This window comes from Cyrtonyx montezumae, unplaced genomic scaffold (genome assembly GCF_038088225.1).
Source record: "Cyrtonyx montezumae isolate F1298 unplaced genomic scaffold, pur_monq_1.0 scaffold_2, whole genome shotgun sequence".
Lineage (NCBI taxonomy): Eukaryota > Metazoa > Chordata > Aves > Galliformes > Odontophoridae > Cyrtonyx > Cyrtonyx montezumae.
The window spans coordinates 62,544,419-62,566,950 of record NW_027071936.1 but is presented as its reverse complement, the minus strand read 5'-3'; the positions used below and the strand labels follow the sequence as shown (position 1 = coordinate 62,566,950).

At 40.5% G+C, this 22,532-nt stretch overlaps 1 long non-coding RNA gene across 1 annotated transcript in view; it reads right to left on the bottom strand.

Annotated features, from left to right (window-relative positions):
* Positions 1-12,378, bottom strand: part of LOC136048520 (uncharacterized) — a 40,068-nt gene extending 27,690 nt beyond the window's left edge. Inside the window, exons 1-3 of the long non-coding RNA XR_010622188.1 lie at positions 12,173-12,378; positions 11,795-11,943; positions 11,126-11,236 (exon numbers count right to left, since the gene is read on the bottom strand). This is a non-coding gene — a long non-coding RNA (uncharacterized LOC136048520). The remainder of the gene's footprint in view (positions 1-11,125; positions 11,237-11,794; positions 11,944-12,172) is intronic.
* Positions 12,379-22,532: the final 10,154 nt, after the last annotated feature.

The window sequence follows — 22,532 nt, the reverse complement described above, 5'->3', positions numbered from 1 at the left end:
TTTCACGCAAATTCTAAAGTTTCCAAGCTATTTACCAAAGCTACGTAGGCTCGCTGAGACAAACTACAAAGCCTTGGGAAAAAGTTTTTAATACCATTCCTGGAAAAGCTAAAGAGGTGACTGAAGCAGGGTTGCTTAATCCAGCTCATACGTACGTCGCTAATTTAACTAAACAAGTTATTATGCTTCAAATAACTACAGCAGCCAAAGAGGTAAAGGTTGGGAATGGGAAAAGATGTCATCAGCCCAAAATTAATAGAGACAGAGATGGAAACACTAGACTTAGAAACCAGAGACGAAGAGGAATATCTAATTTCAGGTACTGTGGAGTAAGAGTGAAACAGCCTCATTAATGTGCACTCTGGCAGAAGTCAGCTCTGGCACCAGAGCCCTGGCCTAAGGGTATGGCTTTTTCACCTGTATTTTTGCTCTTCTTCCCCTCTGACAAGCTGCAGATTTCACTGGCAGGAGGTAGGGCAAACAACAGTCCTACGGTATTTTTTTTACTTTTAAAATTATTATTATTTTTAATTATTTTTTTGAGTGGGGACTTAAGGAAAGAAAAAGCGTAGTTCTTATTTTAAACGATAAAAGGGCAAACTTCAGCTGTATTACTTAATTCAGTTTCACATGCAATAACCTTTCAAATGGTGCTTGAAAGTCAAGTCAAATTTCAATATAAATGATACTGCCAGGTTAACATTAACGTATGAGACACTGCCCTTTATGTTTCACTATCATCCCTTTGAATGTATTCAACAGTAATTTTAATAGAATCATAAAAATCTTCAATTTCCTCTGTAGATTTAACCAATGCCAAGAGCAGTAAAAGAGTTATGCTTCTGTCTCATATGTAAGGTCTGTGATTATTTCAGCATCTCAGTTTTGCAGGCCTCGTATCCATAAATCTTAAACCTTTGCTTAGAAATGCTTTCACAATAAGGACGGTTCAAGATGTTTTGTCCTTACTTCTTTCTTCTAACGAGGATGTTAGGGCTGGAAGCTACAAGTTGAAAACAACAAGGAAGGATGGAAATATCCTGACACCAATGAGTGCTTCATCATTTGACTTCTGTGAATATTCAGTGCCATGAATTAAACAAGGGCACTGGAAAGTTATTTCAATACATATCATATACTGATACATGGTTGGATTTTAAATGTTAGAAAATGAAAACTCTCGAAGCAATTTCATGCAAAACAGTCAAATGACAGAAAACAGTTGGGAGAGCAAAGATGCAATCTCAGCTTAAAATACAGACTTTCACAAACTTCCACCTGCCCAGAACCTCCCAGCTTTCCCAAACCCAAATTGCTCAATCCAGAGATACCAGTGGATTTTCTGCAGTCAACCTCATTCATGCTTTCCTTGGCTTGAAAGAGAAATCATTTGTTCTGATCAAGTGCTTTCAGAAATAATTGCTGTATAAATATCATAGAATCATGGAATAGCTTGGATGGGAAGGAACACCAAGAATCAAGTTACAACCTCTTCCACAGGCAGGACCACCAGCCTCCAGATCTGCCACCAGACAAGGTTGCCCAGGGCTCCATCCAACCTGGTCATGAAGACCTCCAGGGATGGAGCATCTCTGGGCAGCCTGCGCCAGTACTTTACCATTCTCTCTGTAAAGAACTTCCCCCTGACATCCAATATAAACCTTCTCCTTGAGCCTAAAACCATTTCCCCTTGTCCTATCACTATTTATACGTGTAAAAAGTTGATTCCCCCGCTTTTTATGATCCCCACTAAAGTACTGAAAGGCTGCAATGAGGTCTCCTTGCAGCCTTCGATTTCCATTTTTAAATTATTTCCATTTCTAAGTTATTTTGCATTCAGGCTGTGGTCAAGATGTGACTATTTGGACAGAGACAGTTTGATGAGCATTTCATAATCACCTATACATTTTTAACAATGATATCTAGGGAGGAAAGCTGCCATCAAAACCGGCTCTGCTCTTTCTTAGGAGAAGACTGAAACAAAATATAGCTCTGGACATATAAAAAGACAAAATAAAATATTACAGCCAGCCCCAGAGCTTCTAGGTTTTGAAATATGACAGAGGCATGATTTTGGGTATAGGACAGTCATTCTGCTGCTTTTAAGAATATGTACTCAAACTTGGCTAAAACAGGTACTTCATCTTACACAGTTTCAGTCAACTCATTAAGGTTCAAAAAGTGCAACTTCATAGAGTCACTGAATCACAGGATGGTCTGGGTTGAAAGGAAATTTAAAGTCCATCCAGACTGAGCCCCAGCCGTGGGCTGGTTGCCTTTCGCCAGCTGAGGCTGTCCAGGGCCCCATCCAACCTGGCCTCGAGCATCTTTAGGGGTGGGGCACAGTTCTCTGGGCAGCAATGCCAGGGTCGCACCGTTCTCTGAGTAAGGAATTTCCTGCAAACTTTCAAAAACTGGAAGCGTAATTCCTGTCCTAGTTTGAAGGAACGGAACTGGAGTCTCAGACTCTTTTTCTGGCAGCTACTCAGAGCTGCCCTGAAAAAGAAAGGGTATATTGGGCATTTAGCCATCTGTCTCACATGTATCTGGAGGCAAGCTCTTTACAGATGACCACTGGTAGGTCACCCTATTTTTTCACATGCCTTATTTCAGATACCAGCTGTACGATTCCCATGGATCTTTGCTACAAACATATAAAACACCATAAAATACTGAAGTCTCTGAAATAGAGGATCATCATCATCTTATCTTGGTGCCTTTTTGACACAGAACTATCTGACTCTATTCAGTATCTTTACGATAGATCTAATAATGGCTTTTTACTAGGCCATTGTGAACAGAAATTGAGTAGTTTGGAGGAATCATTAAGATACTATAACAATGAAAAGGACAGTTACTAAACAAAGCCAGAGGCCACGATTAATCACAGAACTGAAATACCTGTGATCACATCATCTGAGAGAACTCAGCATGAAGCAAAAAAGAAATCAGCATGTAACTGATATTTCAAGAAAACCTTTAATTACAGTACTTGCTAACTTTAAGTACTTGATTTACCCTTAATCTTCACACGCTGCAGGATTTTTCAGTGTGCTCATATATTAGCCACACAACACACCCTCTCCAAATTTGCAGTATTCTGATTTAAAACAACCTTAAAATCTGGAAATTATTGATTTATGATGTGCCTAGCTGTTGACTTCCTTTGTAATATGGACTGATATTTTAATTTCTCAAGAATTCCCTTTAATGTTTTGCAAGGCAAGAAAAGATTTTGTAGGAGATTTTGTTAGGACAAGAGGTAATGGACTTAAGGTGCACCAGGGGAGGTTCAGGTTGAACGTTAGGAAAAACTTCTCTGAAAGAGTGATCAGGTGCTGGAACAAGTTGCCCATGAGATGGTAGAGTTGCTGTCCCTGGAGGCTTTCAGGAAATGTGTGTATGTCACACTCAGTGATATCCTCTACAGTGGTCACAGGCATGGGTTGATGGTTGGACAAGATGATCTTAGTGGTCTTTCAAACCTTAATGATTCTATGATACAATTCTATATACAATTCATCAACATTAGCTACATCCAACCATGCCCCACCATGTGGAAAATGTTCCAAGACTTTTCCACTTAAATATCAGTAATCTTGTCAGAATAACCCACAAAAAAAAAATAAATAGATCTGGATCATTCTTTTTTCAGAGGCCACGTGTATAATGTCAGTAGGACATACTGCTTTGCACTCAGAAAATGTTGAACTGCGTTTCTGAAGCAGGGCCTGGTTAACACATCAGTTATGGTTATTTGCAAGTCACATTTCAATATACAGCTTTTCAGTCTGTGTGCTTTTGTAGTTGCAACTTTCCACCTCCCCCGCACTGATTTAAGTGATGTTATTCTTGGCTAATAGTAATTGTGAGAAAATTGAATTCCATCTGTTTCCACCAAAAGCAGAAAATAGAATGTGAGAATCAATAGAAGACTGCACTTGTTATACATATTTGTCACAATCAGCAGCTTTGCTAAAGAAACATGTCCATAGGTATTATCTGCAAAATAAACACCAAGTCCCAGCATCTGATCACCAGCTGGCATATTTAAAAGCCAGAGCCACTTCTGACAGCTACAGATCATGGACATTGCATGGTCCTTCCAGACTTGTTCCATGGGAAAGACATCTTTCACTAGATATATGAGGATTTTAATGCACATGTAGATCTGTCTGCACAGTCATCAAAGTTCTGGCTTTGTATCTGGTTGTTTCTCAACCTTATGTGACCATTTTCTCTTATTCATACTGATTACTCAATATCCCTTGTAATTTCAAACATAGTTGCTGTGCATCATCACAGATGTCTATATGACTAATATCAGCATCATTTCATGTTTTCTCCCTAGCTAATGTTGTCAGAACTGAAATCTCTGAAACAGCTCTTGGTGGAGCTGCCTCATTCATTGTCACAAGCAAACCATAAGGAGGAAAACAAACTGCACTTTATAAGTCCTAGCAAGCCCATGCTTCATGTATGGGCAGAACACCACTCATTCTTCAAATCCATATTCCACCCACCTAGTAGGGCATACCAGTGTCAAAGGGCGTACCAGTGTCTTATCTGTATGCTTTTATTGCAACCATAAGCTGGGTGGAACATTTCAGGAGTCCTTCAGCAAGAGCTGCTGAATTCCTTGTATTGTGTGATTAATGTGTGCTTTATCACAGTTTGCAACACCTTTGCCTAATTCTGTTACAATCTCTGCGTAATACAGCATATTTTTGCAGACTGCACTGTGACACATCCAGTTTCTTCTCAGTGTCAAAAAAAAACCAACCAACAGAACAGTTCAGTGATAACAGCAAAGCATCTACTTTAAGCACTATCTTCCTACCCTAGTGAGCAGTGTACCCTCTGCAGCCTGTTCCATTTCCAGTCCCCAAATAAAGCCCAATTCTAGAGTGTAGCAAGGTAGGACCTATCCTTCCATCAAACTGTCTGCTCTGCAGCTTGTGAACTCCCCAGTAAGGTGTAGACCTCACCTTCATTTCAGTGGTACACGGCAAAGCTGGGCTCACCTGTACCACTACCACCAGGAGAAGGGCCAAGCTCATCCCCATTTCAAAGAGTTCAGTTCAAAGAGTCCTCAATAACCTCATCAAGAAATCCTTCTTGGAAGATTCTGTTTCCAATTGAACACAGAATCATGGAATCATATAATCATCAAGGTTGGAAAAGGCCTTCAAGATCATCAAGTCCAACCATCAACCTGACCTACTGAGTCCAGCACTAAACCATGTACCTTCTGCCACATCCATACATCTCTTAAATAGCTCCAGGGATGGGGATCCCATCCTGGGATGGGCAGGTTGTTCCAATAACTGAATACTCTCTCTGTGGGGAAGATCTTTCGAATATATAATAATGTCCTACAGTCCTAATAAGCTAAGTAGAATATTTAAGGTGCAGTCTCAACAGTGGCTCATACAAGGGGGCTGGCCACACTGTTTCTGATGCAGGCCAGGACACTGTCGGCCTGAAGCCTAACACTTGCTCTGTCAGGGGCACAGCTCCTAACTGGGTAATGTGGTGAGAAATGAAGACTTAGCCTGACCAGAGCTGAGAAAGGAGTCTGACCTTTCATTTCCAGCTAGTTTCTTTAACATCTGAGCACTCTGAAAATTCCTCAATAATGTAGAAGTGATGAGACTAGTCAGTAAAATGTGCCTTCCCTACTACAAGGTCTATATAATACTGTTTTATCAAATCAGCTGGCAGCAAGATGAAATTCTTACATTGCCCTGTGTTGTCTATTAGGAAAATAATAAGCCATAGTTTCATAGTACAGTGAGAGCTATAAGAAACGATTTTTTCAAACCCTACTTTCCAAAACTTAGAGGTTTTGCAAATGTTTATACTTTCTAGCTCCTTTCTAGCAGAAAATGGTCAGCTTAAAAATGAGGACGTGTGGCTCTAGTCAAGTTAAAAATAATGGGAAGTGGAATACACTGGATAAGGAAAAGCTCATGAATCAGGTGCCAGTAACTGGATGCTTCTAAGCTTGCTTAGAAGTGAAATAAATCATAACTGAAAGGAAAATTAAGCTCTCTTGTGCTAAAAGCATGAGTCAACTGAAGAGCCAAGATCTGAAGGTAAAAGCTGTGGCAGAGTCATATCCTGTATTAATCAAGCAGATAGAGAGAGATGTACCATACTGACCAGATGATTATCTGCTTCCTGTCTACATAGGCAAGATGTCCCAACCACATGTACTCTAGCACAGTATGAACCCTAAACCAAACCCCACAAAAAAGATAGCCAATATCTAGCTTGAGAACAAGCTTAATCTCAAGCTGAACATGTGAGCCCCTACAGCCTAACAGAAAAGTAAATACCATAGCAGAGCAGAAACAAAGCCACATCCTCTGCTTATTAGATACAGAAAAACTTAATACACATACATATATATATTTAGGTGCATGCACACAGTTGCTGAGCAGTGAATTATACATACAAAAAAGGCATAGAGAGGGGATTTTGATTACATGTCAGGTGGAAATTTCTCACTCTGAGGGTGGTGAGGCCCTGACACAGGCTGCCCAGAGAAGCTGTGGATGCCCCATTCCTGGAGGTGTTCAAGGTCAGGTTGGATGGGGCCCCAGGCAGCCTGATCTGGTGCCTCACTTAGTGGATTGGAAGAGACTTCAAATATCCAAGCCCATTTTTGGAGATTCTCAAGAAGGAAACCCCACAAAGGAGGAAGATTTCACAAAAGGAAAAATAGGCTCTGCTTCTTTGTGCAGTTAAAGCTCAATTACTTTTTTGTTTGTTTGCTTTAGTACCTTCTACTTCAATTTGCCTACATCCCTAGTCCAGGTTGAGTAGATATTTAACCTTTCTGACTACAGACAGACGTCCCTGGCATCCACTGTACCACAGTTCTATGGAGCTGATAGTCAGCTTATGTGTGACTGTGTCTATGGAATGCTAATGTTAACTTAAGAAAAATTCAAGGCAGCCACTATATAAACAAATAAACATCTGTCTATCAATCTATCAAAAGATTAGATTATGTATACGTGACTAATGACATACACGTAGATGTCTCTGTTCATTGCTAGGGAGTTGGACTAGATGACCTTTAAAAGTTCCTTCCAACTCTAATGATTCTATGGTGGGGTGCAGTCAGCACACAGAGGGACAGGATGTCATCCAGAGGGACCTAGACAGGCTTGAGCAGCAGGCCCAGGAGAAACTCATGAGGTCTTGCACCTGGGTCAAGGTAACATCCACTACCAGTACAAGCTGGAAATGAAAGGAGTGAGTGCAGCCCTGCTGAAAAGGACCTGGTGGTACCTGTGGATGGGAAGCTTGACATGAGCCAACAATGTGCCCTTACAGCCCAGAAAAGCCAACCGTATCCTGGGCTGCATCAGATGTATGCCCAGCAGGTCAAGGGAGGTGATCCTGCCCCTCTACTCTGCGCCAGTGAGGCCTCACCTAGAGTACAGTGTCCAGATATGAAGTCCTCAGTACAGGAGAGATACAGACTTGTTCCACGAATGTGATCCAAGGGAGGGAACAATTCCCCTACAAGGACAGGCTGTAAAAGCTGGAGCTGCTCATCCTGGAGAAGAGAAGACTCTGAGGTGACCCGGTAGCAGTCTTTTGGTATTTAATAGGGGGGCTATGGGAAAGAAGGAGACAGACTCTTAAGCAGGGTCTGTGGTGATGAGACAATGGGAAATTGCTCCAAGCTCAGAGAGAGTAGATTTAGGCTAGGTATAAGGAGAAGGTTTTTCATAGTGATGGTGGTGAGGCACTGCCACGGGTTGTCCAGGGATATGGTGGATGCCCTGTTCCTGAAGACTTTCAAGGCAAGGTTGGATGGGTCCCTGGGCAACCTGATCTAGATGTAGTGTCCTTGTTCATTGCAGGGCAGTTGAACTAGATGACTTTAAAATGTTCCTTCCAACTCAAACGACTCTTTGATTCTATGTATAATGATATTAAACACACTCTAAAATGGAGGTGTACTGTTTCATCAGGTACTTCAATTTCTTTCTGGCACTCCACAGCCTTGTGAAGATGAGTCCTGACTTCACACCCATGATAGTGCTGCTCAAGTCTCTGAAGCTGAATTAATTAAAAAGTTGTGCTCCAGAAATTTTGATGATAAAGATATTAACACCACACTAAGCAACATCAGTGGAACAACTGATGGACCATACTGCTACTTAAAAAAAAAAAAAAAAAGTAATAAACATAGGAAAAAGTTCTAAAATCTGGAATATTCCTAACTGCTATAGGAAAGATTTTTGGTGTAGTAAAGTGAGGGCTTGGGACTCAGCACCTTTTAAAAGCATCATTAGGCGGCTTGCACCCACAAACCATTTTCAGCAGTGCTGCCCACCACATCAACAGCTGAACAGATAAACTGTGATGAGAATCTCCCCGCCCAAGAAGCTTCACTTGCTCTGGGAAAGCACCTTGCAGAGTGCATTCTGCTGCTTCTGTCTTCAGCACATGTAATGGAAGCAAATCACACAGCTAAAACCAGTAATGAACTTCATATAAACACAATATCGACAATGTTCTGCTTCCCTCCACATAGCCCTGTGTGGGTGAGTGCCCTGAGCAAAGTACCTCTGTCTTTGAGTAATATGAGAAGAACAAAACTGCTTCCACCTCGTTCTTGTGAGAGTATCTTAGCAAACAGCTTAGCAACAAAATACTTCCCTTACTGTGATATCCATCAACTGTGCAATTTGCAGAAATCCCAGGATTTCAAGGGGGAAACGTGGCAGATAGTTTGTTAAATAAAAGTTACTAAAGTGGGAAATGATTCTTTTTTTTTTTTTTTTTAACTACCCCTTCCCAGAGTTGTGTGCAACTGAACACGAAATCACCAAGTTCACTGCAAGTTTGGAAAAACGCACAGCTCTGGAGTTAATCATTGGTACTGTGGGGTTACAAGGTACTTTTCAGATTGCCACAGCACATGGGAAATTCCCATGTGCATTCCCCACAGGTTTTCAAGAAATAGCCTTTTCTATTTGGCTCAGATGCTTTTGTAATTGTTTACATAAATTGAACATGAAATATCAAGGTCAGATATTTTCCAGAAAGCCAAGGAAAACTATTTACCCCTCTGTTGCTTGAGAAAATACCAGAATAATTCCAATATTAAACCACTTTCCTTTTCTTCCTCTTGTTTCATGTGTTAGTACACCATTTGACACAAAACATAAAAAAAACTCCGCTCTCTTAAAAGACTGTGCAATCTGTCAGATGCAGAAATCCCAAACCAAGAGAGGTAGCAACATGTTTAACCTCACATACTCAAAGCAAAACTATTTGCCTTCATTTTATTTTCCAGACACCGAGCACAAGCTGCAGCGTCAGCCCAGTTCCCAGCTCTGGGAAAAAAAATTATATGAATGTTCACTGAAGTCAATTATAATTGTTTGTTTTGAAGGGAGCCCTATCTCCCTGATAACGTTGCTGCTGGAGAGGATAGCCAACAACAACCTCAACACAAAGGGAGTCACATCACACTGGAGCCATTCCTTCCTCTCCCTCCCAGTTTCTCAAGGAAACTCTGGGTTTTCCCCTTGGTTATCTCAGTGGGAATTCTGAATCTGACTAGTTGAGAAATCTGTATTTTTAGACACATAAAACACTTACTGATTTCCTAGATTAATTATAATGTTAATTTCTCCTTTATCCATATTTCTCCTTGGCAAGATTGTCTTTTTTTTTTCCTAAGAAAGGACCAAATTCCTAAAGTCACATCATTCTCTGCTGATATATTTTCACTCCATCCAGATGATAATGTTTGGGCTGTCTAATCCAAAGGGCTTTGGAATCATTTTGAGAGATATGTAACTCGAAAAGTCGTCTATCCCTTCATATGTTGTGGGAAGGGAAGCCCATTTCCATCCCAATCCATACATGGTTTAGAAGCTCACTAAAATACACCATAACCTAGAACTCTAAGATGTATTTTGACACTGACATAAATGGAGGTTTCAAGACTAAGGTAGCATAATATAAGCCACAAAAGTCAGATTTCCTTCAGGCAGTGAAGATCCCTATGACCAACTCCAGTAAGAAATACACCACACATTTTGTAGCGCATTTAAATGAAGCTTCATCATAGCTGGCTCTCCTGACCTGATGTCATGGACAGATCCTTGCACTGGAAATTCACATATTGAATTTGTACTGCCTAAGATATTTCAGTGGACATGGGCAGTTGGAGGCCAACACAGAGGAGTGGAAAGCATTTCTAGCCAATACGCATGTTTAACATTTGCCTTTCACCTCCTCTTTCCCATATTTAAAATCTAGCACTCTTTGTACTACAGGGGATTGGCAAAGATGCTGAAACTCCTTTAGTCCATACAGGCTCATTCAGACTTTAGATCCAAGATGGGACATTTAACAAAGCCTTTTAATAAAGGCCTCTGAAACTCTTTGCTGCTGTGGATAATGTACCCTTTGCACAACAAATATTAGGATGAGAAGACATAGCCACAGAAATTGGGTCAGCCTAATTTAGCCCAGTGCTTTCAGGAAAGACACAGACCAGTTAGTTTGAGTTCAGAGGAAAACAACAAAAACGAGGGAAGGTTTAAACCCATATATTCTAAGGAAAGATTAAAAGAATGGGATTTGTTTAGTCTAGGAGGGAGAAAGCTGGGAGAAATCCTGATAGCAGTATTCAAGATGGACTTGTAGCTGCAGAATAAAGGAAATAACCAACTCGTGTTCCCTGGGACCCTGGCAAGAGGCGATGGTGTCACACCAGCAGCAAGAGAGACACAAGAAAGGCAGTAGGAAAGACATTTCTAATGTTAGGCGGAGATAAGACTTGAAAGCATTTCTTAGGGAGATAGTGGGACCTCTGTCAGTGGAGGTTTTTGAAAACATGTGAGGCAAACATATGTCAGGAGTGGTTAGTGTGAAGCTGATCCCGGCTGCGTGAGGAGATGGACTGGGTGACCTCCTGAGAGCTCTCCCAGCCCTGTTTTCAATTATTCTGTTCTTCCTTTCTTAAGATGTGTGGAGCAGTGTGTAATTGCTTGTCACAACCCATTTACAAAAAGCAATTGTCTTACAAAACTCCAGTAGGATACCCTGAGATGGCACATTAGAAGAAAACGATGAATCTTACCTCCTTGCTGTACAAGGCTGCCTTGACATCTCCGAGTCCATTGTCCACTCCTCTTTTTCCTCTGGCTGTCACGTGTTGTCTCCAATAGCTCGAAGAGCACACTTGGAAACTCTGGTAAAAAAATAAGCCTCTGTCTCAATGAATAATTAAAAACAAAACTCTAGATTTATTTAGAAATAGGAACATGGGTAACTAATGCTGTAATTGATGGTAAGACACAAAGAGGCGCACAGACTAGATATATCCTCCAGTCATGTACTGCTCACTAAGATAAGCAAATGCGCAAATGAATTCAGCAATTTGGTTTTGATGAGCCAACAAACATCTCTGGAAAAAATATACATTTACTGCTCATATATGTAGCCCTTCCGGCTTAGTAATTCAGGTGCACATATGCAGGGATGTTTTTAAGGTTTTAGCTTCATTCATTGGGAACCAAGTAGCTAAGCACCACTGCAGAGCCAATGACAGATTTACATATGAAGTGTCAGCCCGAAGATTCTCCCCAGGCTTGGTTGGCCATGGCAGGGCCTAGCTAAGGACTCCAAGTCTTGTATGCCCACAGTTGCCATCACAAAGACACATGCCTTATCAAACATTTAATGCAGGCCTAGAGCACTTGGTAAAAGGTCAAAAAAAAAAAAAGCATTTTAGAATGATTTTCATTACCTTCCTCCTACCTAAAAGAGGTTCCTCTGTTTCTGAGGCTGTGATGCTTTCAGAAACTTGCACAGTCTGAAGTGTTTCTTATTGCAGGTTCACACTTTTTCTTTCTTTTTTCCTCTGAAAATCATGTCCCTCATTTTTCAGAAATCCAGCTAGAAATTCAAAAAGTTTATCTTTATGTCAGTAAATTATGGAACAAAGTCTACTGAAACCATTAGAGACATCCATGCTGTTGTTTGGGCTGACCATCTGAATAATGTCCCTTTCTGTTTCTCTTCTTCAGGGTTTTGATACTTCAATAATCTGTTTGGACATGTGATTAGTCCAGCAGACACTATTATCTCATTTATAATCATTTGAAGATCAAAGATTGTTTCTTACCTTTGAAACTGTCCACTTAAAAATTTATCTTCCAAATTTTTTTCAACATTCTGGTTTTCTATCTGACTTTTATAAGCTTCTATCCATGACCCACTTGAGCTCAGTGCCTACTTTAATCTTGTCATCAGTTAAATGCAGCTGATGTCTGCCAGCAGTATGTTAGCAATATGATGCCTCTTTTTGCTCAGTAACAAAAGTTGTCCCACTGGAACCCTGTAAAACAAGAAAGAGGGAAAGGTCACAACAGGGTGCACCATGCAATGCTCTCCAGCATCTTCTCTGTACGTTGTTGTGCATTCTACCCTCTGTCAGAAGAGAGCTTTGTACTGTAGCACAAAGGGTTTTGGAAAACCATATAATTGTAGAATGACTTGGGTTGGAAGTTACCTCAAAGATCATCCAGTTCCAACCCCCTGCCATGGGCAGGGTTGCCAACCACCAGATGAGGCACAAGATCAGGTTGCCAGGGCCCCATCCAAGCTGGCCTTGAAAATCATCATGATTTCAGAAAGTTGGAAATGAACAAGATGAAAACAATTTTCCACACTGATTTCAACTCCAAGTGAAAATCTTTCCTGAAGTTCTGTCAGACCTGCTGCAGGATAACTGATACTTCAGTGTCCCTCTGATTCAACCCATCACAGTGGGATTCTTTCTCACACTGAGAGGGATCTTGCATGATGGCAAAGCTCACATTTAGTCATCCATAACTTCAGGAAGCAGCCTGTGAAGCTCATTGTGTTTCTGTTGTTTTAAGTGGTCTGCTACTTAAACAATTCTTAAATAAATGGGAGTATTTTAAAACAATGAAAGGATATGTTCTGATGATAAGTCATCAGCTCTAGAGTCAAAAGTGCTGCTATCCAATAATCACAATTACAAGTAATAACTTCTTTCTCCTTGGAATGGCAGATTTCAATTCTCTGAAGATTCATAGTAATTTCACAATATGCCTGACAGCAGGAACAAGAGAAGAGCCACGTCTATTTAGACAGCATAAAGCAGCACTTGCTTAACAACAGTGTTTTGTGGCTGATGGAACCACTGGGAGAACTCGGCAGGGCTGCTTTTTTAGGGGAAAGACAGATATAAGTAAATTCATTTGGGCATGACAAGCCGATTATGAATGCAACAGCAACACAATTATCTGCCTTCAAAAGACAATACAGAAGATGCACTTCTTCCTTCATGTGAATCCACCAAAAATAAATAAACTAACCAAGTGAAAAAGGCCTGAGGGCTGCAGTGTTATCCCACCGAGGGAGATCGTTTCCAGACACCTTCTGCAAGGGCAGGAGCTCCTCATCTTGGCTGCACAGGACGCAGCCCCGATGCCAGGAGGAGCTCTTCTCTCAATAATTAGACAACAAAACCAACTGTGAAAAGCTTTGGGAACCCAACTCCCTTATCCCCATCCTTCACAGTAAACAGAGGGTAAGTGATCATCTTCGAATGAAAACAACCTTCCCCTGCACATCAGAGAAAAGCAAAGGGAATAGGAGAGCATCTGAATTCTTGTGGCTCTCGTGGCACAGTGCTGTAGCATTGCAAGCCTGGAGGATTACAGGGCAGTAATTACTCTCTGCAATAGTTTCTCTTTGTGTTGTTTTGCTCTGAGGATGCTGTAAGGATTGCTCTCCTCCCAGCTCCCAGAGCAAATTACCTCCCGCAGCCTGCGAGTTGTTTCACCGAGTAGTTCTGGGATGTCTGATACAAAGAGAGCCAGCACTGAGGTCCTTGAGGAGCCCGGGGACTTGCTGCCTGAAAGTTTTTGTGCACAAGGAAAGAGTTTTTGCAATTCATAAATACAGAACAGTATTAAAAATAAATTAAAAATAACTGGGAAAAAAAAAAAAAAGCTTTACTGCTTCTTCTCAGTCAGGGAGAAAGGAAGGGAGGAAAAGTCCTCACCAACAACACCAAGGATCTCTGTTATTCCCAGTTCTTACTGCAGCTTCACCACCTCCCTATCTTGCTCTTGACCAAGGAGCACCAGCTGTCGTTTCTACCAGGACCACAACTATGACACCAGGCACTGCAGGCAGAATCACAGACCATTATGGAACAAGATTTTACAATTTTTTTTTGTTCCAGTTCCTCCTTTGAAATTAAAGTCTCATGTGTCAGCATCATGCTGTTGGAGCCAGAAACCCTCTCTTCCTCCAGCCCAGATTCTTCTACTCCAAGCTGACACCACGGCTCATTGCCATCCTGGATATGGTTCCCAACAGCAGTAGAGCTGACTGCTGGGAGACTGTTGTTGTTTTTCCTATCCTCAGTGCTAGACAGCAGAGTAAATTGAATCCATAACTCAAGGGGTTCTTCCCACAGCTTTTTCTGGAAATATGGCAGTTGCAGTATTCCACTATTTCCTGTAGTGATTATTTCCTGTGATGACTTTGAAAGTACATGTAGAAAATAAAGCTGGCTACGTAATTTCTTTCATAAAATATGGAATAATTTTGTCTTTGGGGATGGGAGCAGTGGGGTTTTTGAGGTAGGTTTCAGCCTAAGCAATGACAATATTTGAAGAAGAATCAAATACTGTTTTCCACAGTATTTCATAGAATCGTAGAATATAATCATATAATCATTAAGGTTGGAAGAAACCACTAAGATCATCTAGACCAACCATCAACTCACTTCAAATTAGCCACACTTTCTCAGAATTTTCTCTTGGACTGACATGAGGAACGAGCACGAAGGTGCTCCTACCATCACATCTTCTTCCATATAACACCCTTGATGTCTTCCTAGAACCCCTCCTGAAGCCAAAATAGACAAACATAAAAGGGCAGCACAGCCACCACTCTTATGAATGGGTAATAATCCTCCCTAGGGAATGCAGTTAAAGCTTGCAGCACCTCTTCAGATGCTTGACGAGGCGTCTTACTCTTGGAAGGCTGCTATCAGACAAGATGAGAGTAAAGCGAATTTTCTATGGCAGGCTAGGCCTGATCTCTACCCAAATGCTGTTCCTACTCTCATCCTCTCTTGTTTGACATAAAATATCTTGTACAAAGTCTTGCTGTGCCTTCAGCCCCTCCTGTCTGGTCTATTGAGGTAAGATCCCACATTGCACTGAAGCATGAGCTGGAAACAAGAGTTGAACAAAAACTGCTGTCCTCAACACTCAATTTCATTTTATTTTTAAAAATTCAATTTTAAATGCCAAAAGTGTTGAAACTTGGATAGGGCTAGCAAACTGAAAATATACAAAAATCACTCTGGTCAGTCACAGTACTTCATCTCCGTGTTTTTGAAAAAAAAAAAAATCAGTAAAATACCAACCTTTTATTTCTTTTTTTTCTTTCCATAAGGCATTTGGCAATTTCAAAATATCACTTTTGAAATGTCAGTGTCTTTCAATCAGACCAAATTGCAAAGCTTAGCTGTTCCTGCCAGTACTTTCCACTTCAAATAATTGGCATTTTCTGATGAAATATTATTTAGGTTAAAAAGAAAAAAGAAAAAAAAAACGTACAAAACATATTTCTGGTCAGTTCTAATAGCCTTGCAGATCACATTGATTGCACTGCAGTGGGCATGTGAGCTACAAATGCTTCCTCAGTTCCTTCCCCCAGTTCCTCAGTTGATGGACATCAACCGTCCTTCCAGCCAGCTGGGAATGCTGGAAGATGACTTCAGGGCCCTTGCAGCCCTGCTGAGTTCACATAAGGTGCTCAATAAAATAACCAAGCTGTTTACATTTCAGTTTTCTCTTTCACAGACTATAGAACATGAAAAGCTGGTGCTTAAGATGTAGGCTTCATAGGTCAAGTGAAAACTTCTTTAATCATAAAGTCATAGAACTGATTGAGTTGGAAGGGACCCTTAAAGGCCACCTAGTTCAACTCCCCTGCAGTGACCAGGGACACCTATAGCACAGAGCTCCATCCAGTCTGACACTCAATGTCTCCAAGGATGGTGCTTCTACAACATCTGTGGGCAACCTGTTCCAGTGCCTCACCAGCCTTGCGGTAAAAACCTTCCTCCGTACATCCAATCTAAATCTCCCCTCTCTTCGTTTGAAATCATTTCCTATCACAACAGACCAATCATACCTGAAACACATAGGCACTGACAGATATTCATCTCGGATATTTTAACCGTCTTTCTGTTGAAAGACAAGGTTTTCTTTAAAAAGACTTTCTTCTGAAAAACAAGCTTTCATGTTCACCCTCCTGTATGCTCCACCTCACTCTGACCCAGACCTCTAGCAACTCCCGGCTCCCAGCCCAGCATGTAGCTGAGCATGTTTCTGCTTTGGAGGGAGAGACATCCTCCCTGGCTGCTGCCAAAACTAAAAATGGTTCCTGACACTAATTCAGGTTCTTGGAAAAGTGCATTATTCCCATTTGCAGCTGATTGTCAGGTTGGAGATTCATGATGGAAAACGATTCCAGAAGCACGCAAGAGACACAGATGTGCATCTGTAGCAAGCCTATCTCTATGGAAAAAAATGCTGTTCTGACTCCAGACAGGAGATGACAACCTGAAAGCATCCTTGCAAATGTTAACAGTGCAGGATAATCCCTCAAGATGGGTGGCAAATGGATCAGTGTTCTGTACACCTGGAGAGCATCACCCAGGTGCTCTACAGCGCATGTATAGAGCACACACAGTGCCTGGGCTCTCTGCACTTCCACCTTAAGCCTGGCCATAAGTGTGTGTTTATCTTCAGGCATAAAGATTTTTAAAGTGCTTTCATTGGCTTGCACTGGGAGGTAGATGGCAGGATTAATAGCTGTTCTTTAAAGCTATAAACTGCATGGTGTGTTTTCTCAGACTTTGAGCCGTGAGTTACTACTGTAATTAAATCCAGAAGGAGAGGCCATAATAACATTCTGACTTGATTTCCAGTGGCAGAGCATTGATTAAGAGAGCTACATAATAAATGAGAGGCATTTCAGAATCACTCTGTTGATGTTATCTGTAATTTTTTTATAATTAGAAAAGCCTAAAGAAAATTGTATATTATAATTACATGCATTATTAATCCTACTCCGTTGTATGGTAATGTTGTATGTAATATGAATTCATCTATGATTACAGGTTACAGCAAGCTTTCAGTAATTTTTTAAGAGGTCCAGTGATTTGGCTTACAAAGCCCTTGTAAACAACAGATAAATTGAGTCATATTATTTACAACTAATGCAAAACCAGAGAAAGTTCAAGTTGATGACTTAGAGACCCAAAAAGGAACAAATAGTTTAGGGGTAATCATTTTCCTGTTTAAAATCCGTGGCACAATGAGAAGAGCATTCATATAGCTGTTTTTATGCAGTCTTTCACATAAAATTCTTAAATAATTGAATCTGTAAGGAGGTTAGTGGGATATTTAGTGATTAAAACAACAATTTGTTCTTTGCTCAGCTGCTCTGGAGTAACCCTGAGCACAAGAGTTTCTACATGAATAAAGCTGCATTCTACTATCCCATATGACAATTTACTGTAAAATGTGTATTTTCAACTCCTTTTGCTTAGACAGGGAGAAAATTAGCAGAAGATACATGGAGATTCTCAATTTAGTGAGAAGAAAATGACTGCAACATGCAAGATGTATATTTCCAAAGAAAGTAGAAGCTCTCCAAAGTCAGGCTAGTTAGTACACTCTCTCCATTGGTAACCTTTTACTCTTACAACTAGTTCCATTGGACTCAGATGGCTCCAGTTTTCCTATGAGTCCATCCATAGATGATTCACCATTTGAACTGAAGTTTATTTTCTTCAGGTCTGATTTACTACTAATTTGTTTTGTTTGACATTATAGATAAGACCCAAGCACCCCTATTCTGTTTGCGATTGTACATGCCAAAGTTTTTAGAGATGGTTGCGAGTCCAGTTTTGGAAACATTAGAAGTGTTGCAACATGAAAATTAAATCTTGAGGAATAACTACACTGCACTTTTTGTCAGCTCTTTTCTATTCACAGTTCAACTTCAGGTACAAAATCAAGAGGACAAGTGGTAAGGTGCTCTGAAAGCCTGTTAAGCACTTGAGGGTTTGAACAGCGCATCCCATGCATTCACAAAAGGCACCAGGTAGAGCTCACACAGTACTTGAGATTAATATTTTTGATGGAGATTTGGGTGAACTTTGCCATATGTGCTAATGCCTGTTTCACACATTAATTAGTTCAATGGAAAACTCAGCATTCAAATGAAACAAGAAATTTTTTCCGAATAGTAAAGCCACAGCAAATTACCTTTATCACCCTCATGAAGCTAGACATAACAGAAACCATTTGTAGTTAGCCACAGACCTTCTCTGAAACATCAGCGATGATAATACGAAGCTGCCAAAGCACAGAAATGGGAAGCAGAAGCACAAAAGAGGCAGTTCTCTCATTTCTGACCCACAACATCAGTAATCACTCAACCTTAGCAAGAACAGCCATTGTGCAGAAAGGATCCCAAGATCACTGCTTTTGAGAACTGAAATCCACGTGCCAAGACCACCAACATCACAGGACCACCCAACACCATCCTTTGCCAGCCTGAACCATATAACTCCCATTTGGCTCATGGAAATAAGGTTACATTAATGCCTGGTAAAGACCATTTGGAGAATTGTTAAAAGCAGGGTCTGAACATGTTCCAGTCAGTGAATGTTGATTCTGGCAGACACAAACCGAGTCATGCCTCGTCCCACACTGAGCCGCTGCACTGCGGTCTGGGGCTCAGTCCAGATGGTTACAGATGCTTCCGAATAGGGACCAGCTGGTTAATGTTTCCTTGCCTTGGTTACATGCAAGATAAAACCATTTGCGTCATGGTTACTTTTGACAGAAAGTAGTTTAGGCTTAATAAAGGGTGTTTTTTAGCTGGAGACAAAGGGGTTATTCTGGCCGGTTATGGAAATGTTTTGCAGGTTTGCCTATGATTTAAAAGGTTGATACAATCTTGACTTAACACTCTTCAGAGAGCTGAAAATGCCTCAAGTGGTGCTGTCACATTAAATGCATTGATTGTCTTGTTCACTTACTAGCTGCATTTTGCTGTAACACACACTGGCAACCAGCTTTGATTTTGATACTTCTGGAGAGACTCCAGCCTAGAAAAGGGTTAGTCACCATCTGAATTTTGTCCCCATCACTTTTTCATGGCATTTGGTGATGTTTACCTTGAAGAAGAGATTCTTCTGGCCCAAATTGTTGTAGGCGAGAGATTTTTGTCTTTAATTTTTCTAATTTGTGATAACTAAAAGGACTGAAGGAGGAACATGTAAGAAAACATGTTCTTGGCCTTATTGCCCGGAATTAGAACAGAACAGAGGTTCACCTTACTGAAATGACATTGAATAGATAGGAAAGTGGTAATGTATCTGCTCTTACCTTAAAAGTTACCATAACAGATCTCATATTCGTTTGACTTTTGTCCTTATTATAAAGAAAAGACCTCTTCTACCAGGAAGGGCCTTCAGTTTGTTCCTCTGCTGTGGGAAGAATTTACTTTTGTCTGACCTGCTAGAACCCACTTGATCAAACCTCCCTTAAGTAGGATTCCCATACAATAATTTTGAAGCACGGAGTTCCTTATGGATTGATTGAATTAACCAGTCAAATTTTCTTTCTTAATTCACAGTTTTTCCTAATGAAGTCAAGACACACAGTGTATGCAAGATTCTATTTTTTTTTTTTTTTTAATTCATCCTTGGTGAATCTAGATTTGCATATGTGAACTTTGAGACTTATAGAAACAGGCTTGTTATGAATACGGAGAATAGAAATCACAACAACATATAGATCATTTCAAAAAGAAGAAAAGACTTCTCGTGAAATGCTATCATTGACCACAGCATAAAAATAACCACAGATTATTTTACTCATGTTGAGAAATGTTTTTTACTGTATTCTGAATTATGGAAGTGCGATACAAACTGTGTACATTTTTTTTTCCACTGTTTACTATAAAAAGAGTCTCTAACTACTACAGTAATTTTATTCCTTGTGCCAACATCTCCACAAAATGAGTAGATGTGTTGCCCCTTTATGGAAATCTGTATCACTTACTGCTCTGGGAATAGGACTGATTGGGAGATTCAAGACTATCTTGTACAGCACACCAGTAATTATTGCTGAAACAAGAACTCATTTTATACAGAGCTGTATTTATCCTTAGTTTGAAATGACATTGCTTCAAATTATCCAAGTGACTCTACAGAGACAGTTAACTCATTAGCATTGCAGCCTCAGATGGGCAAAGACAGATTACGTGGTTTTATACATTTAATGAAGAGTTAAATACTGCAGCCTCTTTAAATTCTATCTAAATATCTTCTAACAAAGCTAAGATAACACTGTGAACTCTGTTAGTGTACTTACAAGATCTGTACTGCCCTTGATAGCAATCCATGGGTTGCTTTCTCTTTAAAGGTGTTGTCATACTTTCTGAATATAGCTGGCCACATTATTTATCCTCTGATTTTGAATAAATTTTGCTTAATATTTAAACTTCAGATGTGGCTAATAATTATGGTTCATTTATTTGTGACTGTATTTTTGTTGGGAAGCTAGTGTTTGAAGCTAGATCGGCTGCAACACCAAGTTCCTATTAAAAGTCTGTGAAAAGAGGAAGAGGGGAGGAGAGGGAGAGGGGGTGGTGGGAGCGGGAGGAGGGAGGGAGGAAGGAAGGAGGAAGAGAGAGGAGAGGAAGATTTACTAAAGATAGAACAGAATAAGGACATTAAAAGAGGAACCGTCTACAAATGTTGGAGTTTTTTATTCCTGGGAGGACCAGAGCATGGTACAAATCTTCTATCTAGACAGCTTCCCAATTTCTGCAACGAATTACTACACCAACAAAGCATTACCATTCAGGAAAGAACTGTGTCTGTAAGCAGACTGTTCTATCATTCAAGTCTGATACTAGTTAAGTTGTGTTCTCAGATGGTGCTCCATTGCCTTAATTAAGCCTTTTTCCAAAAGCAAACACACAGAATTTAAGCTCATCATTTGCTATAGCAGCCTATGTTGATCCAGCATTGGTAGTCTGTAAACACACACAGGAAAATGCAACATAGCAAGATTCACTACTCAGAAACTGAAGACAAGTCAAATCAAACTAATCATCATCATTACAAACACGTGTCCTCAAACAGCTGGAACAAGTTTCCCAGTCATGTGGTGAATTCTGCCTCCTCCTGCACCCTAGTAAAGACAAACACTGCTCAGAAATCAAACAGAAGCAGTGAAGAAAGGATGCACTGGGTGAAGGTCGATGGCCAGGGCTGTGATTTTTCATGATCTGATGATAAGTTTTGGATCAAAATGCCTTGAATCTAAATATTTTCAAGTGTCATCATTTTGATTAATTTGTCCCCCTCCTGCTTTATGACAGTTGTCAGCAATTCATAGGGCACTTGCCTTTTATGTCTCCTAAGAGAAGTCTGCCTTTCCACAGAGAAAAATGCATGAGGCAATTTGCTCATGTGTTATTAAAGCCTCTCTGCCTGTAGACGGATGCATACTCATATGTTGCCATGTTAACTGGAATTACATGAAACATGGCCTCATTACTCATTAGAAGCTCCTGGAATAAAGAGATTACTTCAGCAGCTCAATACAATTTTTTTGGTACATCCCATACACTTCGCTTTTGGCTCAAACAGATCTATTGTGAATGTGAAGACCAGAGAGAAAGAAAAGGGAAACTGGTGTCTGGTTTAACTTTCAACCCGATGCCAATACTCCTCTTACTGAAAGACAGAATAATCAAGGACCCAAAGTAATTAATTCTCTACTCAAACATTCCTATCAGCAATTACATATGGCAGAGTTCCCTGAAAATCATCAGCATATGGAGAATTTCTTCAGAGGTTTACAGCTCCCCAGGCTCTCCCCAAGAAAGACAACATATTTAGAGAAGCAGGTAGCAAGCAGGAGAGGTAGAGTGATTAACAGCATTATGTTGCCTTAACTGAAAATGTACAAAAAATCATGGAATTCCTGATCAGCTGGAGCCAAGCCCTCCTGGAGATGGGTCTGACAAATGCCCTCCCCCTTCCCACCTCTGAAATTTAATTGCACATAAGTGAGAAGCTATAAACCAACTGAATTATGCTAAACACTCCCCTCTCAGGAAGCAGATAACAGCTCGGCGAGGAGAATTTTTCCCAGTAAGTCACTTTCATCTCTAGATCTGCACTGAGTCATTGAACAATAACCCTGTCAGGAATGAAAGACATTTGTACTTGAAGGTGGTATGGGTTTGTGACAATGAACTCAGTCCTGGCCATCTACAACTCCCTTCAAAACTCACTGATCAAACTTGGCCATCATATTCCCATGCAGAGCAGAGCGCATTCCTGTTGGAATGACAGTGTGATGTTTGACTTTCTTACAACGGTACACTACTGT